This window comes from Lynx canadensis, chromosome C2, assembly GCF_007474595.2.
Source record: "Lynx canadensis isolate LIC74 chromosome C2, mLynCan4.pri.v2, whole genome shotgun sequence".
In the NCBI taxonomy this organism is placed as follows: domain Eukaryota; kingdom Metazoa; phylum Chordata; class Mammalia; order Carnivora; family Felidae; genus Lynx; species Lynx canadensis.
Window position 1 is genome coordinate 146,986,754 of NC_044311.2, and position 18,148 is coordinate 147,004,901.

Consider the following 18,148-nt stretch of genomic DNA (forward strand, 5'->3'; position numbering starts at 1 on the left):
ATTTGAGAAATCTAATCAAGTCGTGGGACGAACCTCACCCTGACCTCCAGGCTAATGAAGTCGCGAGGAAGAAATGCACAGGAGATTTGCATGAAGGTGACTAAAATGAATAAAATGTTTCATGCCGCTCCCCGCCCCGGAAAGCGGGGGGGGGGGGGGTGAGGGGGGGACCAGACGCTAACTGAGCTGAACCCACACAAGCAAAGTGATGATTAGCCATCCTGTGATGGTGGCTGACCCGGCCACCACCGCCTCAGAGCAGCCCGACTGCAGTCAGCAATCACGGTGTCGGGGCAGGGGGCAGACAAGGGTCCCCCCAAAAGGTCCATGCCCTTCTGGGAAGAGACAGCAGGGTGCATGATGACACTGAATAATGCTGCTCTACCCGCATGAGACGCCTGATATGCTGCGGATGCTCTAGGGGACGGAAAAAGAAAGATCGGGCCACGGGTCCGAAAGGTGGGGAGGCTTCAGGAAGGATTCAAACTGGTCCTGAAAGATTTGGACTGGATTTGGGCATGGCATTGGGGGAGGGTAAAAGTTAGTGCACACTTGGGTGTGCTCTGCTCAGAGAACTCCCCCGTCCTTCTGACGACGGAAGGAGGAAAGTCAACTCGACCTGTGAAGTAAGACAGGTTGCCCCCTAAAGTCGTCCCTCGCAAATGTCATCAGGCTGTGCAGCAAAATCATCTGGGTGGTTGGTTGGTTTGTTCCGAACATCCGTGCTGGGCCGGACCCCAATCTAATGAGTCAGCACCGCCAGGGGCTGGGTCCCCGAATGGGTATGTTTGTAATCACCAGGTGACTCTGATTCACTGGGCTGCTCCAGTGACCCCATCTCAAAGATGAAGAAACTGAGGCCCAGGAAAGGACACGCTTTGCCCATGGGCACATATTGTCAATTCACTTAGCAGGCGACTTTCCGAGTGTTCTTTCAAACTTCCTTGACCAGTGATGTGCTCGGAAATCCCACGGCCGTGGCAAGCAAGTATGGCCCGAATACCTCTCCTTGGCTGGGTCCCATGTCCCTCACCGGGTCCTGGGGGGTGTAAGGACACAACGAAGCTTCCCTCCCTTGTGAGTCGCTCCACGGTTACCAACCTACTCATCTAGAAGAAATAGAAGCAGCTTCTGTTCCATCATTGGAACTGGACCATTTGTCCTTAGTGCAGAGGAACCGTAACAAACAAACAACAACAACAATAACAAAAAACATGACAATTTGCCAATGTTGGAGTTTTGCCTCTTCCTGTATTGCTTTTGGCCTCAGCCGCAGAAGCCGCCCCAGCTACGGCCACACTGTCCCTGAGTAAGTAAGGGGTGCTCTCTTGCCCAAACCTCATGCCTTCTAGGCTGCCGTCGTAGGGTTTTCTTGCAAATGATTTTAGGCTCTATTCTCATTTTTTTGGAAAGGATGTGTGTAAACATCCAAGTCCCGCTCTATTTCGGCCCAAAGAGGCCAACAGGTTCGTGTTCCCAGATGCTCTGGTGCCTGTCCCTGCTTTGTTCATAATGCTGCCCCACCTCCACCTCCTGATTTCTTTCCAGTTGCCCCCAAGCCAGGCCACTGTCGATCTCTGCCCTCCCTGCAACACTTCCTCCCAGGAGGCTTTGCAGCCCTTACCCACCCCGCCTGAATCGTTACCCAACCTCCTTCCTCATCTGGCATCCGACCCTCAGCTGCTTTTAAGCAACACTGGCCTCCTCTCTAGCTGCCCCACTCTCACCTGGGTCCTCCCCAGGTGGCCCCACCTCTTCGGTTTCCAGAAAGATTCTTGCCTTTCATTCCAAAGGTGAATCCTCCCAGGTCAGGGGTCTCTGGCCACCTGGTCCTGGGATCACCCTCCGTCCTTCCTGCTGTCCCTGCATACTGCCCCTGATGCCCCAGCAGCTTTGCATGGACCAGGATCTCTGGCAAAGGGCTGAGGCCACTGGCGTAAGAGAGGTTTAGAGATCCCACACGTTGATCTCCTTTATCCTTCCTTCTCCTCGTTAATACGGAAACCCCATTCTGTCACTCATCCGTTCATCAAATATTTATGAAGCATCTATTGTATACCAGGCACTGAACTAAGTAAGCCCTGGGCGAGCTGAGAGGTTGCTAAGGCTCTGTGAGTTTTAAGGTTTCTATATGACACGTTTAGATTGTTTAGAAATTCAAATTCAGAGTTGCCTGAAAAATCAGAATAAAGAATCCAAAGACTGCCAATTTTTTTTTTTTTTTTTTTTGTAAATGGACAGTCACTAGGAAACAACAAAATCACGTCACAAACTTTGTCTGGGGCCAAGGGAATTGGCTTCGTCATAAACGAGGCCTGAGTTACACAGCTTAGTGCGGCCCTGTTCACTTAAGGACATTTATTAAGTGTCTCCCGTGTTTACGGCCTCTTCCCCTCTGGGTGTCTGCCGTGCAAGGCCTGTGGGGTCATGCGGACTGGCATAAAAACCCCACAAATGGGAAAAGGTTCTAGTGATCTGTAGTAGGATACGAACATAGTTAACGCTACTGAACTGTATACTTAAACATGGTGAAGAGAGTACATTTTATGTTATGTGGTTTTTTAACCACAATTAAAACAAATATATGCCAGGTTGCTTCCAACACCCCCGCCCTGCAGGAAACAAACCCATTTTCCCATGGACGTGAGCTCGTGGGCAGAGCCAAGAGAGGGTCCCTTCCAGCACAAAGGGGCCCACAGAGAGTGGGGCGGGCGGGGGCCCGAGGCAAAGGAGCAGGGACCTCGCGGCCACCTCTTCTCTGTGTGTGTCACACGGATGCAGCAAACGCGACACAGACAAGCCACGGCACCCCACCTGCTCAGCCAGGCAAGAGCTGGTCACAGCCACGGGTCTCGACATCTGGACGAACACGACTCAAGATGTGTACTTTCTGTGTTGTAGAGGAGGCAGGATGTCTCCGTCTTTAACTTCTGTCTCCCAAATTCTGATGGGTTCGTCAGGTGTGTAGTTTCTAGGAAGATCTAGTTCTCTGAACTGACAGAATCTGGGGTGGAAAGAAAAGGCTGGTCGGACCTGGAGCGAGAAAAGCACACAATATCTCTGTAGGCAGTCTTGCTGTGCTCCCCAAACTCATCCAGTGAGGATGAACAAAATTCACTGGGGCTCCATTTTCCATTTTTTTATCAGCTGAAGACCTTCTCTGGGTTCATGGGCTATATAAAAATTAGGATTTAGGGGCGCCTGGGTGGCTCAGTCGGTTGAGCGTCTGACTTCGACTCAGGTCACGATCTTGCGGTCCGTGAGTTCGAGCCCCACGTCGGGGTCTGGGCTGACGGCTCGGAGCCTGGAGCCTGCTTCCGATTCTGTGTCTCCCTCTCTCTCTGCCCCTCCCCCGTTCATGCTCTGTCTCTCTCTGTCTCAAAAATAAATAAACGTTAAAAAAAAATTAGGATATAGGGGCATCTGGGTGGCTCAGTCGGTTGAGCGTCCAACTTCGGCTCAGGTCATGATCTCGCGGTCTGTGAGTTCGAGCCCCGCATCGGGCTCTGGGCTGATGGCTCAGAGCCTGGAGCCTGTTTCGGATTCTGCGTCTCCCTCTCTCTCTGCCCCTCCCCCACTCACGAGCTCTCTTGCTCACTCTCTCTTTCTGTCTCAAAAATAAATAAACATTAAAAAAAATTTTAATAAGGGTTTTTAAAACTTACGATTTAATATCTCCTCTCGTCTCCTACCTCTCTTTCCCTTTCTTCTTGTTGCGGACAAAAAAAATGGTTCTTGGCAGAACTGGTTTCGTGGGTGTGCAAACTGTGTAGTCAGTCCCATGGGGCCCGGGTTTAGGAGAGCCCCCCACTTAGTTTCAGGCTCTGCTGTCACTGTCTTGAAATCCTTAATGATTATTTATTTATGTATTTATTCTGAGACAGAGAGAGAACGACGGTCAGACAGAGAGGGAGAGAGAGAGAATCCCAAGCAGGCTCCACAGTGTCAGAGCTGAACCTGATATGGGGCTCGATCTCACGACCTCAAGATCACGACTTGAGCCGCTAGGGAATCGGCCACTTCACCGACTGAGCCACCCGGGCATGCCCATAATTCTTAATGATTTTTATTATTTATTTATTTATTTATTTATTTATTTATTTATTTATTTTTTATATATATGAAATTTATTGACAAATTGGTTTCCATACAACACCCAGTGCTCATCCCAAAAGGTGCCCTCCTCAATACCCATCACCCACCCTCCCCTCCCTCCCACCCCCCATCTTAATGATTTTTAAACAAGGGGAGGGGGGCGCGTATTTTCATTTTGCGCTGGGACCTACAAATTACGTAGCCGGTCCTGCTCTCGGTCACAAAAGACTCTCTGAAGGTGGTTTTCAAGTTTTCCACCTTCTGGCCGTGTGACTTCTCCCCGTCTTCCTGCTTCCCCCGCTGGGGACAAAGTTTCCTCCTGGTCCTGGCAGCAGGAAGGCAGGGAAAATCATTTCTTGGGTGCTCGACCAAAATAAGAACGTCCCTCTCTTAAAAATTGGTCCATTTTAAAGCCGCAACATGAGACTTCACCAGGATACGGTCCTTCCGTTGGCTGTACTCAAACGACTCAGCGGTAAAGAAAATAAGGGGTGCCTGGGTGGCGCAGTCGGTTAAGCATCCGACTTCAGCCAGGTCACGATCTCGCGGTCCGTGAGTTCGAGCCCCGCGTCGGGCTCTGGGCTGATGGCTCAGAGCCTGGAGCCTGCTTCCGATTCTGTGTCTCCCTCTCTCTCTGCCCCTCCCCCGTTCATGCTCTGTCTCTCTCTGTCCCAAAAATAAAATAAATGTTGAAAAAAAATTTTTTTTTAAAAAAAGAAAATAAAAACTGCCTGTGAGTCCCATCCATAGCAAAAAGTCAGGGAAGGGAAGGCTAACGTTAAGAAAAACATATTCAGCCCTTTAAACACTCTTAAACATTTTGGCTCCCAGGCAGGATATGCCAATCATTTCTGTTAATTAATGTGGGAGCAAAACACAACCTACCGTCCGTGAGACCTAACTCGTTCACGGAAAGCGACGGGAAAGCAAGTTACACCGACCGCTGTCCTCAACCAGCCAGCCTCTCACCGGAGCTTTCCTTCACCACGACCCCTCCCAGCCCCTTGCCCCCCACCACCCCCCCCGTGCGATTTAAAATATTTTTTTGTGAAAATAGCATTTGTTAGCGTTGTTTTTTCTTAAGGGGAGGTGTGTGGGATCTAAATCAATTGTAATATATTTCAAATTTATTCATTATCATGCCCTAAAAGCAAATTCCCATTTTGTGGTTCTCCGAGGAGAGTGACAGAGCCTTGTTTGTGACAGCCCCGGGCATAAGCCATCATTGTGTAGCTTAATTAGATATTCCCCGTGCTAGTGTGAGGGACATATGTCTATTCACTGTAACAAACACCAAGAGGGGCCGGGGGCTTTCATGCTTCTGCCCATATGCAGATAAACACAACACAAGTGTGGGTTCTCCCAAGGACCTGTGGCCCCAGCCGGCCCCCGGCACGGTCAGCTTGCATTCACCGATTGGTTCCAGTTTATTAACAGCCTATGAACTTCTCATCGGCTCCCGGACTGGTCAGGACTGTCACCTGCAACTGCCAGGCCAGGGCTGGCTTTCTCCTCGGGAACAGGGTGGGTCTGCGTCTGCTGGGCCTGATGCATCCTAGTTTTTTAACACAAAGAACGATGTGGCTGGCGAGTCGCAAACTCCAGCGTTGGAAAAGCAGGTTATCTTTGGGGCGGTTCCAGACAGTTCCCGACCCGGATCAAGCAATTCTAGGCTCGGTGAGACTCGGCTAATTTTAAAGGCAATTTTAGGGGTGCCTGGATGGCTCCGTTAAGTGTCGACCCTTTATTTCGGCTCAGGTTGTGATCTCACGGTCGTGAGATTGAGCCCTGCATTAGGCTCTGCGCTGGGCACAGAGCCTGCTTGGGATTCGCTCTCTCCCTCTCTCTCTGCGCCTCTGCCACTCACGCCCTCTCTCTCAAAATAAATAAACATTAAAAAAAAAATAAAGGCAACTTAAATTCTTAACATCTCGATGTTTAAATATAACTTCAAATTAATGAAAGTGGGAGGCACTACCAAGTGGGGAAAAGCCTTAGCCTATGTCTCACGTTCTCTTTGAAAAATGCAGGAAAGGAAACTGGGGAGGGAGGGTGGAATGTCCCTGGGTCCCCAGTGTCATGTGCCCTCTGTACTCGGCCACATGAGCATGGGGCACTACCCCCTCTTAGAATCATGTCCAATTTCTTTTCGCCGACAAACCATCTCCCATCACGTATTAGTGCACGAGGGCTGCCCCAACAAACTGCCACAAAGTGGGGAGGTGTGAACAAGAGAAATGCATTGTCTCACAGTTGTGGAGGCCGGAAGTCTGAGGTGATGGTGTCCTCTGAGGGCTGCGAGGGAGAGCCTGTTCCCAGCTTCTCCCTTTGCCTGACGGATGGCTGGTTTCCCCCTGTGTCTTCACATTGTCTTCCTTCTCTCTGTGCGTCTATCTGAGTCCCTGTTCCCCATTCGTGTAAGGACACTGCACTCAAACCCCTCATAATGGCCCCCTTTCACTTGTCTACCTCTGTAAAGACACAATCTCCAAATAAGGTCCCACTCTGAGGTCCCGGGGGTGATGACTTCAACATATCATTTTTGGAGGGGCACGATTCCATCCGTAACACGCTGTTTCAGAGAGAATGAGAAAGCACCATTTGCTCTAACCCCCAACCCCAGACTGACGAGATATTGGGGTTTGTGGACCCTGTGAAAATACGAAACTCTCTGACTTTTCATCAGCTGCTAAAGAGCAAGCCATTATGGCGGGCGATCTTGTAGGTGGCCCCCACCAAGCATCCACGGTGACCTCTAAGATATCGTGAAATCAATTTCGGATGGAGAGGGACAGTCTGTTTTCATCTCCTACGGTTACACAGGGTCTAGTCTGGGGGAGCCTGAAGTCTCCAAAAATATGTCTATTTTGAAGAGTGAGGACTTGACCCACCTAAGAGGACAGCTGAACCCCTTGGAGCATCGACCCAAGAGGTGTGATGACTTGGGATCACCCAGGTAGTGGTGGCAAACCGAAGTCTGGAATCCAGGACCCCCAGGGGCCAGCCCAGTACTCCAATGAGGGGATGAGGTAGGGGAGCACACAACCCCTCTGATGGCTCCATAACCAGGAAGATGGTTTGAGGCCGGCTTGTGATGCCCGGTCCTCAGTTCAGCCCCACGGAGGCTGGAGAGCTCCCACCCATCCTTGGCAAGCTTTCTTTCCCCCTTTTAGAACAGGGTGTAGGGAATCCAGGAATCTCCAGTCTGGATCTCGGAAGAAAGGCATACTATCAACCAGGCGTCAGGGCAATGCTTCCAATAACTAGACAGCTTTGGCATTAAGGCCCCCAGGAGAGAGGTCCACCTGTGTCGGCCCGGGGTTGACGCTCTGATTCCAAGTGAACGGCAAAGAGTAAGGAAGCGTTTGGATCTCAGAGTCAGGCGGATCGTACCCTGGATGCTAACCACCACCGTCCAATTGTACCTGGCACCCACTACTTAATCTCAACTTCTGGAAAACTCCCACCTTTCCCAGGTGTCACAAGGATGAGCTTCCATAAGGCATATGCAATTCCTTCATAATCAGCCAACGCTGAACCAACCTTACGAAGGGTCGCGTTTTTATTGGTTCTTCCTCCTAGGCAGAAACACATTTGCTGCACGATGGACCCGTGGATGGGAAGTTGTCTCCACACAGATGAAAACAAAACAAATCTTGGTTTTCATTTTATCCAAAGTTGTTTCAGAGAATGAATAAACGTGAAGCAGCTGTCACGAGAGCGGTGTGGAGGGTATCACTTCACTCTGCGCCCCCCCGCCCTCTGCAAGCCAAAAACTGTCAGAATCTAGGGGCGCCTGGGTGGCGCAGTGGTTAAGCGTCCGACTTCGGCTCAGGTCACGATCTCGCGGTCCGTGAGTTCGAGCCCCGCGTCGGGCTCTGGGCTGATGGCTCAGAGCCTGGAGCCTGTTTCCGATTCTGTGTCTCCCTCTCTCTCTGCCCCTCCCCCGTTCATGCTCTGTCTCTCTCTGTCCCAAAAATAAATAAACGTTGAAAATAAAATAAAATAAAATAAAATAAAAATTTATACAAAAACTGTCAGAATCTATCGATGAGAACAATTTAAGAATGCCACCTCTGGTGCCTCCAATGAGTTTCTTGTCTTGGGTTAGTCAGTCTTGGATAGCCACTCTCCTAGAACGAAGGAAAATAGACGGGCTGTCAATCCAAGTACCTATTTCTGTTGAGAAGGTTCTCGTGAATTAAATAATTACCCTAGAAGAAACCCTCAGTGTGTAAAGGAGGATTTGGTGTCCTTTTTTGAGAACACGAACCCCTTCCAACAAGGCAGGCCTCTCTGAATACTCTGTCAGCGTTTCCCGTCATTGTTACCTTTGCCTCCATGAGGTCAGCAGGTGAGGTTACCATCACTCCAGCATGCAGGGGAGGAAATCAAGGCACACGGGGTCAGGAGATTCCGAGGGTCACATGGCCGATCCAAGAGAAGGACAGGAGCCTCGGCCCCCGGACTGGCCCAGTCCTCTACTCTTCCAGACTGTTCCAGAGTGTTCTACACTGTTCTATTCTCTTCTATACCATCCCACATAATTCTACACTGTCCCATACTTTCTTACCCGCACCGGGGACACTTGACAAACTGTGCCATTCGGTTTTCAGGCATATTCCAAAGGTGTAAGAGATTTGTAAAGCCATTTTGTCTTTACCGTTAATAAGAGTGATCACCCTCTAGCCATGTTTAACCTTCGTAATGTCTACAAATCTCTTAGACACGTGAAAGGAAGCTGGGAAGCCCCCTGCATGAGGTTACCTCAGAGTTTACCTGAAGGGCCTCCGTCCATCTGCCTCCCAACCAATAATTTCCCAACTTTCTATTTCCTTGCTTGTCTCAAATATCCAGAGAGCTGAACTGCAAAGGTTTGTAGGAAAAAAAAAAAAATACGAGGAGACTTCTCAGTTGTCACCTCTGTGTGTGAACGAGTTTATCAGAGATCCATCAAGTAGAAAGACCCCTGAAGGATCACAGGGCAGCCCTTCATTTCACAGGTAGGGACACGGAGGCCCAGAGAGGTCACGGGCAAGGCAGAGCCGGAGACAGTCTCTTTACTTTGAGTTTGACGCCATTTCCAGAAAACAGGGTCCCTCCCTGGTCTTCTTTCTAGGAAAGGGGTGGGAGCTCATGGCATCGGGCCCAGCTGTGGCCTGGGAGCCTCTTCTGTCTCCAGGGCTGGACGATACTGTTAAAAGATCAAGTCCTTCCCGTGAGTCAGACTTGCTGGGGGCAACTCACTTCTCTGAGCCTCAGTTTTTCCACCTGAGAAAGGAGGAATAATAATACCACCACCAACCTCGTGGGGCTGTTAAATGAAATGAGGCCACCTGGGTAAAAGGCTTAGCATGGGGCCCGGCTGGGTCTAACTGCCCAGGGCACATGTTCACTCATGCCCCCCACCACCCACATGCCCCATGACTTGCATCTTTCTTTCTAGCAACCAAAGTTGGCATTTAAATGAAATCGCCGTTCTCCAGATAACGCTGGGTTCCCCGAAACGATCCACAGTAAAGAGAGCGAAGTTTTATTCCCCTGGTGGGTCACTTTACATCTATTCATGTCTGGGCAGAAGTTTCATTACCCTTGGTGGTCCTGGCCATCCTGGGGGTCTGGCCATGTTCCCCTCGGGAATCAACGGTCCTGGTGGCTCGGAGAAGGCGGACTGTCTTGTAGGCCAACCGGCAGCCAGAGATGTCCCCGAAAAGAGGGCAGTCGTTGGCCTCCTGATGGCCTCGCGGGCAGGCGGCAGCAGCCTCCGGCCCTCTGCCCCCAGGTCGCCACCCCCAGAACAGCATGGGGTACAGTCCCTGTCCCTTCCCTTTTTCAGATTTGGGCAGAGGTCCCTGGGCTGGGCTTGACAAGCTCCCTGGGCATTCCCTTCATGCACGTGTGGGGTTAGCCTGTGAGAAGAATCTGTTTCCTTGGCCGGAATGGCCCCCTCTCCCTCCCTTTTCCTCCCTCCCCTTTCAGGTGACCGACTGCCACGTGACTCAAGCCGGTGAGTCCTAGCCCTGCCCGTGACTTGGCAGGATTCCAGCGGGATGGGAGAGAAGGCCAAGATGCAAAAAGTGTTATTAATAGGACCTTAATTTTGTGACGTCGGCAATGACCCCACAAATTCCCGCATGTGAGGTGCGATTACATATACGGAAGAGGATGCACGGATCACACGAGGCCCTCCACACGAGCCTGTTGAGTGAAGGCCATGAGGTCAAGCCATGGGTGGCAAAGCCTGGGGGAATGGGTGGTCCTTGCAGAGACAGGGGTTGGACATCAAGAGCAGAGACTTGCCCTCCCACCGCTCACCATCCAGAGAAGCTGGGAGCAAGAGCAGAGACCATATCTTCCTCTGCTCACATGTTTGCCTGACTGAGGGCTACACAGTCTTCTGTTCATTCCCACCCAATGGCAGAGGCCACGTGGGGCCTTTCAAAGCAGATTTTACTAGAAGCCTGAGGATACCAGAAGGAGGAAAGAAGATAAGCAGCATACGGTTTATCATACTCAACTTGGGTCCTGAATAGGGTGCCTTCCTGGCTTTTCTGAGGCCACGTCCAGGGGTGAGGGTGGACACCATCTTTCTTCTTCTTCTAGAAGCTCCTTCCAGCCCATGTAGATCCCTCAACATCTAAGGGAACCAGGTCGAGAAAGAGAGAGAGAGAGACCCTCTCCCGTTCAAAGCCACCTCTGCCTCCCCGTGTCCCATCTAAGAAGCAATAGCCCAGGAAGTTGAAGAATAGGGGGGTAACTCACTTCAGGGGGAGTCTTGCAGAGTGTGGCCTTACCCTGTGGTTTCCCTAGAACGTCACACAAGGAGCCCAACACTTGCACGTGCACACGTGTATCAAAATCAAGACAAAATCAAGGCTGTTGCAAGGCTGGGGCCCCTTTCCTTAGCAGGTGCAGCTGAGAGGCTGATATGACCCAAGACAAAGACGTTGCCTGGCCCACAGGAGCAAGAACCCCGCAGGGCAGCACCTGCTTCCTTGGGAGCAGCTAGAATGGCAGGAAGTCCCTGCGGGACACTGTTGAGAAGGAAGGAGGCTAAACAAGCAGACCAGGGAGGCAGGCTTTGCAGAGCCCACAGGGTGGGAGGGAGCAGAGAGCTCCGAGGTTCCAGCTTATTTCTGCAGCCGTTCGGGACAAGGTCCCCTCTACTGTGCTGTTCTTTTCCTCCTCTTGCTCTATCAGAACTTCATCCTCACTTGGCCGCTTATTACCACCCCTTCCTCCTTGGCACCAGAATCCTGGTTTTATTTAGGGCTACAGGGGGCTGAGCCATATGATTACATTCCCCAGCATCCCTTGCAGCGAGGTTGAGCCCCGTGATCAATATGTTTTGGCTAATGAGACCAAAGGCTATGTAAAAGATGCTGATTTGGCTGGGTGGTGTGCTTCTTTGCCCTCTGTCGTTCGTTTTCCTACCACTTGGAATGTAGGTCTAATGGCTGGAGCTCCAGCAGCCACCCTGGACTGTGAGGTGATCTTGAGGGTAGAAGCCAAACACTAAGAGAGTAGAACAAACAGCTAGAGGCACTCACCACAGCGGCCCTGGTACTGCTTATCCCTAGATTTCTTTTATAAGAGAGAGGAGGAAACCGTATCTTGTTTCAGCTACTGTTATTCGTGTTTCCCATTTTATTCAGGGGAATCTAGTACCGATGCGGATCCATGGCCCCTGCCCAAAGGGGAAGAGAGCTCTTCCTGTTTTACGTGGTCAAGGGTGGGTCAGGCCCATGGAAATATTTTTCCCAGTTAGAGTATGCAGACAAGAGCTATGTGCAAACAAGCGTTGGGGTTATGTCAATTTCATATTGCGGTAGCATAAACCCCCTCCACACTTCACAGCTTGAAAGCACCGCTTTCTTATTTCTCCAGACCCTGAAGATTCGTAGCGTGTTCTCAACCACCCAAGGGTGCTATCAAAGGACGCACACTGGCCAGCACCATCCTGCAAAGAATGGAAAATTCTCCCTAGTGCAAAAGTGAACAAAAGCAGTTTGCAGCATGAAAGCAATTGCTCAAGCCTGATAACAACAGTCCCAGGGGGAAGTCCCAAATGAGAAATGGGAAGCTGTTTAGTGTGCTGATTCTCGGTGGGGACTAGCACAGGCCCAGCAAAGGAAAGGGAAAGGTTTGGCCGTCTTCACAGCAGGCTGGAGTCGGCCTCCCGCAGGATTTGGCGTCCAGTGATAACCAGAGGCCGACTGCAGGCAAGCACTGTCTGTCTGAGGCTGTGTAGTAATCTAGGAAAGAAAGATAGTGGTCAGTGGGAGCTCCCCATGCCCCACATGGGAAAAGAGAAGCAGAGAATGGGAGCAGGGCTCCGTTACCGTATCCACTATGGACACTCAGTTTCCCCAAATCTGCAAAGGCATCTGTAAACAGACGTGTGGCAGAGATGTGTGTTTTTGCAGAAAAACGGTATAAAGGCGATGAAGGAACATGAGGGCTGGGATTCAGTCACTCATTCATTCTAAAAGTACTTACCTGGGACTTTATAAGTCCCAGGCACAGTCCTAGGCCCTGAGAACAAAATATTCGCAATATAACTTTGCGTAGGACAGAAAACAAAGCTCACAGAGAAAGGGCCCCAGTCGTTATAGGGCTATGGGGCAGGGAAGGGATCTGGGATAAGAGGACCTGCAGAAATGTGACTAACCTGTGGCTCTGGGGGTGCCCCAGGGAGAGGCAACTGCAAAAGCAACGGTGTGAGGCAGGGATGAGGTTGGATGTTGCTGAAAGGTCCATGGGGCCTGTGTGGCTGGAGCACAGTAACTGGGCGGGGGGAGCAGGGCTGCAGGGCTTGGAGGGTGGCAGGATGAGGCATCTGAGCGGCAGCCAGAGCCCCGTGTCGTCGCAGGGCCTCTCTCTCCATGTGGCCCTCTAACAAAGGTGCTGGAATTCAAAATGGCGGCCGGTTTCCAAGCACAAAAGCTCAGGGGGAGGACTGGGTAGAGCTTTGGGGTCTTTGGATTTCGTTTTGAGTATGTCAGAAAGCCTCCACAAGCTTTGAATGAGAAGCACGGACCTGACCCGGCTTACATTTTGTTAAGAACTAGGGCTGGAGTGGTCTTCCTTCCACTGGAGGAAGCTTGAGTGTTGCTCATTTGTCCGGAAGACAGTGGAAACTAAAGGTCTGGACCAGGCTGATCCTAACATGGGAGGCTCCAAGAGGAAGAGGAGAAAGAAGGCCCCATGGCCTGCATCCCTTTCCCTTCTCTCCCCGCTCCCATCTACAGGCTTCATGCACATGCCTGGGAGGGGATGAGCTCTGGGGGGTACACATCCCCTTGGCCCCAGGCACTCCCCTCCCCATGGAGAGAGATACAGCCACAGCACAACTGGAGTGGGGCCCTTAAAGCCTGGGCCCAGAGCAAGCTGCCTGATTCTGAGCATTCAGAGGCGGTTCTGGCTCAGACCATGACCACAGGGAACCGGAAAGATTAGGATTTGATGACCAATTAATTCCCCTATAGATAGCATCTCCTCCTTAGGGCAGAGGCTGTCACAGATGTGCAACTATGATGTAGCCTCAGTGTGATGTTTCCAATGTCCACACAGCATCTCAGCAGAAGGAACAGGGGAGTTCAAGACCAGGGGAGCAATACGGTGCACGGGGCACACACACAGAATCCTACCCAGGGCACTTGGTCAGGGCCCAGAACCTATTTGTAGACGGTCCTCTTGCCTTGATTTTAGAAGAGGCTGGGTTTTGAGGCCACACAGCTTGAGACCCAACCCCGGATGCCCCATGCCCTGCATCTGACTCGGAGACATACGGTGATGGGTTCAAGGGCACTCGCAGAGGAGAGAGAAATCTTCTGAAGAGGGTGAGTTCTGTCACCTGGAAGGCAGAGGGATGCTCTGGGAGGCAAGTTCAGGGCCTGGGCTGGGACTGGGTGTAATCGTGGGGAGAGGAGCTGGAGAGGAAAAGGGTAGGAAGAGAGCAACAATTAAAGTTGCTAGCGGATGTCTGCAAAGAGAAGTGGCTGATGGGGTCTGGGCTGGTTGCCGCTGGTATGTATGGTGTGAACCTTCAGAGGCCCGTGAACATACCCTGAAGCCACACTACTGAGGCAGCCTTGGAATTCTGTAAAGGGGAAAGGTGGCAGAGAAGAGGGGTGCCCCAGACGCCATCCTCGGGGGGACATTCCAACAGCAGCGAGCAAGCCCCTCTGCCTCAATTCTGTTTTACACCTGCTCAGAGCAAGCACATAACGGAGGCGTGGGAAGCAGCCAGTGGGAGTGGCCCGCTCACTCCAGCCGCGCTCAGTGCAGGGAGCAAACTGGAAGCCACTGTCCCCGCCAGAGGCACGGTTTTGATCCAGGCTGGTACCCACAGTGCTCCTGTCCAATCCCCTGTATTCTCAGCACAGCAGGCTTTTAGATGTGAAGTGTGAGAGCTGCCTCAATTCTTTTGGTAAAAAGCCATCGGCCCTGCTTTACTGATGAGCATGGAAGGATCTAGAAATGCAGGCAAGTCCCCGCTCTATCACAGCAAGTGAAAACTTACTTGCCCCAAATGCCCTGTACCACTTTCAATGGACCCGCGGTTAGAATCGGAAAGAATCAAGTCAGTGGGTATGGTATTACTACTCCTCTGGAGTGCTACGAACAATATAATACTTCCCATCGCCTCCGTTGGGCACAAGCAGCCGCCGTGTGCCAGGGAAATAAAGGTCATAATAGGGGACGAAGGAGCATAAAATTGGCCCTGACCTTAGTCTCCAGGCAATGTGGGAAGTCCTGCCAGTTTCCGCAGCTGCACCCCTTTCTCTCCCAAGGGGGAAGGGCGGGGGAGCTGATGGAGGCCAAACCCACCCTCAGGAAATTCTGGAATACTCTAGCATTCCAGCAGCCATTCGGCAAGAGTGGATCCCGTCACAGCAAGAGAGCTCTGCTGACTAAGAGACCGTCAGTCCACAACTTCTGGGGAGGGCTGTCTCTGGTGGAAGGCTGCGGGTCTTGTGCACATATTCACATCTGTGAGCATGGAGGCAAGGGAAAGAAACAGGGAGCAATCCTCCCCTGACTGTCTTAGTTCGGGCTCTGCATCCAGTGATAGTGGGCTGGCCCTGACTCCCTCTCTCTCTGAGCCTCGGTTTCCAAAACTGCGAAACGGGCAGTGGCCCTCCCAACTTCAATAGGGGTACAGTAAGGCTAAAATGAGGTAACAGATGTGAACGCGGTTTGCAAAAACTAAGCGCAAGGGTATCCCTCGGAAGCCAACGTGCCCATCCCAGGTGGTCAGGACTGGCCGTGCAGCCGCCGAGGCACAACATCCGCCCGCAAACTCTTCCTTCGGCAACGTCTGGCATAGAGCCTGCTCTGCCTCTCCCCCAAGACCCTGTTGGGCAATCCCGGCTTGCAACATTTCTGAAAACAGGTTCTAACGTTGACAGAGCAGAGGAAGGCGGGGACCGTGTCTCAATTCTTCTAGGAACCCCTCCTAAAAATTGCAGAGAGGGGTGTATGCCGTGGTGACGGTTGCTGGGGGACTTTCCCTTACTGTCCTTCCCACACCCCCTGCTCCTGGTTTGTCTTTCCATCCTGTTCCCATTCACCATTCCAGCCATCAGAGCGCATTCCCAGTCCCTCCTACCCTGGGAGTTCTGCCCCTTCTCAACCCCTAATGCCGCCCTGCCTTCTGCTTGCCAGACCTTTCTCCAAGCCTCAGCTTCGAGCAACCCTTGCTCCAGGGTCCTAAGACCAGCAGCGTCAGCATGGACTGAGCACTAGGTCATAACGAAGCTCCCCCCAGCGTCCCAAAGAAGCAACCGGGCTCCACCCCGGTTCCCTGACCCAAGCTCTGCACTTGACCAAGACCCCAGGTACTCTGGTCTGGGGCAGCTCTGATGACCTCCACCGGCCCCCAGAGGCAGGCCTCCTTGCTCAGCCAAACCTCGCCATCTGACGCTGCTAGTCAGGTGTCCACATGGGTACCTCATATCCTCAGGTGGATTATAAATCACCGGAAGGCAGGGAGCCCACGCTTTCTAAAGGACCTGGCCCAGGGCTCTGCACAGACATTCAGCGAACTTGGTCAGTCTGTCTAGATGGGGCCCGTGTACTCATTCATTCACATATTCACTGAGGACCAAGGAGGGGCCTATCCCCCGTTCAAGGCACCGGGATACAGAGGCAAATGCTGCTCCCATAGAGTCTGCCCTCCGGGGTGGAAGAAAACAGACATGCATAAATAAGCAGACAAGTGACGAGGTCGTTTTATTTTTTATCTTATTTGTCGTTTTTCTAATGGAAGCTTCACGAATTCACAGGTCATTATTGCGCAGGGGCCATGAAAATCTTCTCTGTATTGTTCCACTTTTAGCATGCATGCCTGCCAAAGCGAGCACAGGACGAGGCCATTTTAGCTGCTGGCGGGTGCCAGGAAGAAAATCAAGCAGGCGGGAGTGACAGTGGCCATTGGGAGGGGTTGCCACTAGGATGGGTGGTCTGAGAAGGTTCATATCTGCTCCAAGAGCCCAACTGAGAAGACGGGGGCTGAGGCTTCCAGGCAGAGTGAAGGGCAGAGGGCCCCACAGAAGGAGGGCCCGGCCCATGTTCTGACCCGCGTCCTGTCTACCCTGCCCCTCCCACATCCCATCTATCTACCACCTCCCTCCTGAGCAGGACAAATCCCAGGTGTCAGGTCCATCCATCTGTATCTGTCCACCTCACCTCCTCGCTGTAGGGCAGCCACCCCTGCTCAATTCCCCATCCTTTTCTCCATAGCCAACTTTGCTCTTGCTTTAAACATGGTGGAGACCTCACCAAACATCCATGTGCCCAAGTGATGAGGAAAGAGAGCTCCTTTTAAAAACGCTATCCTCACATAGTCTCATTTTCTTAGTTGGGACCAGGTGACTCACCCTGGTCCTCGCTACACGCTACTCAAAATACGGTCTTCCAACGGGCATCAGCCTCATCTGCGAGCTTACTAGAAACACGGAATCTCAGGGGCTCCTGGGTGGCTCCATCGGGTAAGCATCCAACTCTTGATTTCGGCTTAGGTCATGATCTCATGGTTCCTGAGTTCGAGCCCTGAATCGAGCCCCCTGCTGTGAGTGCAGAGTGCAGAGCTTGGGATTCTCTGTCTCCCTCTCTCTGCCCCTCCCCGCCTTGCTTTCTCTCTCTCGCTCTCAAAAATAAATAAATGTTAAAAAAAGATTAAAACAACAACAACAACAACAATAATAATAATAATAAAAAGACAGAAACACAGAATCTCAGGTTCCACCCACACCCACTGAACCAGAAGCTGTAGTTTAGCAAGACCCCGAGGTAATTTCATCCAGAGCAGAGTCCTGCCTTGAGACCCCATTATCTCTGGAAACCACCCAACAAGCTACGGAGAACAGCTCCATACTACTGTGAGGCAGGCAACCGTCTAATCTTTGCTTTAAAGAGTGCCTGTAAACAGAAGTATAGTCCTGAGTTTCATTTTGCAAGTGAGTTAACCTTGCACGGGGAGGTCGAGGAGCCTGCCCAAGTTCACAAGCTTGTAAGGGGGAGGCTGAGTGGGAGACCCCCCCCCCCCGCCCCGGTCTGACTATAGAGCCTGGCCTCCGGCCACCCACTGCCCCAGAGGAGGGGTCACCTTAGAGCTTAGGCAGTCAGTTCTGGTGCTGGAACAGAGTACCACACGAGGCGGGGCTTAAGGAACAGAAATGTGCTGTCTCACGGTTCTGGAGGCCAGAAGTCCAAGATCAAGGTGTCAGCAGGGCTCGTTCCTTCCAAGTCCGTCCCATCCTTCTCCCCAGCGTCTGGTGATTTGCTGGCAACGTCCGGTGTTCTTTGGCTTGTAGAAGCATCACCAGGATCTTTCCCTTCATCTTTACATGTCTCTGTGTCCAAATTTCTCACACAAGCCAAAGCCAGGAAGTCTGGCCTCTAAGTGCCTGCTACAGCTCTCTCGGATGCCGTCTGGGATGAGACTGAAGTCACGCTTCTGTAATTCCTTCGGCAAGATGTTGCTGCGTTTTGGTTCGGTGGGCCCAGGACGGTGTCTCTGAAACAGAGCCACACGAGCAGAACATCA

At 51.8% G+C, this 18,148-nt stretch overlaps 1 long non-coding RNA gene and 1 other non-coding gene across 2 annotated transcripts; both read right to left on the reverse strand.

The window, feature by feature from the left end:
- Positions 1 to 8,055: 8,055 nt before the first annotated feature.
- LOC115524155 lies at positions 8,056 to 10,230 on the reverse strand. Its single transcript, XR_003971958.1, has 3 exons — positions 9,686 to 10,230; positions 8,427 to 9,289; positions 8,056 to 8,228 (listed from the first exon to the last, which is right to left on the reverse strand). It is a non-coding gene; the product is annotated as an uncharacterized LOC115524155 (long non-coding RNA).
- Positions 10,231 to 16,355: 6,125 nt separating this feature from the next.
- LOC115524327 lies at positions 16,356 to 16,463 on the reverse strand. Its single transcript, XR_003972038.1, has one exon. It is a non-coding gene; the product is annotated as a U6 spliceosomal RNA (small nuclear RNA).
- Between the last annotated feature and the right edge of the window lie 1,685 nt (positions 16,464 to 18,148).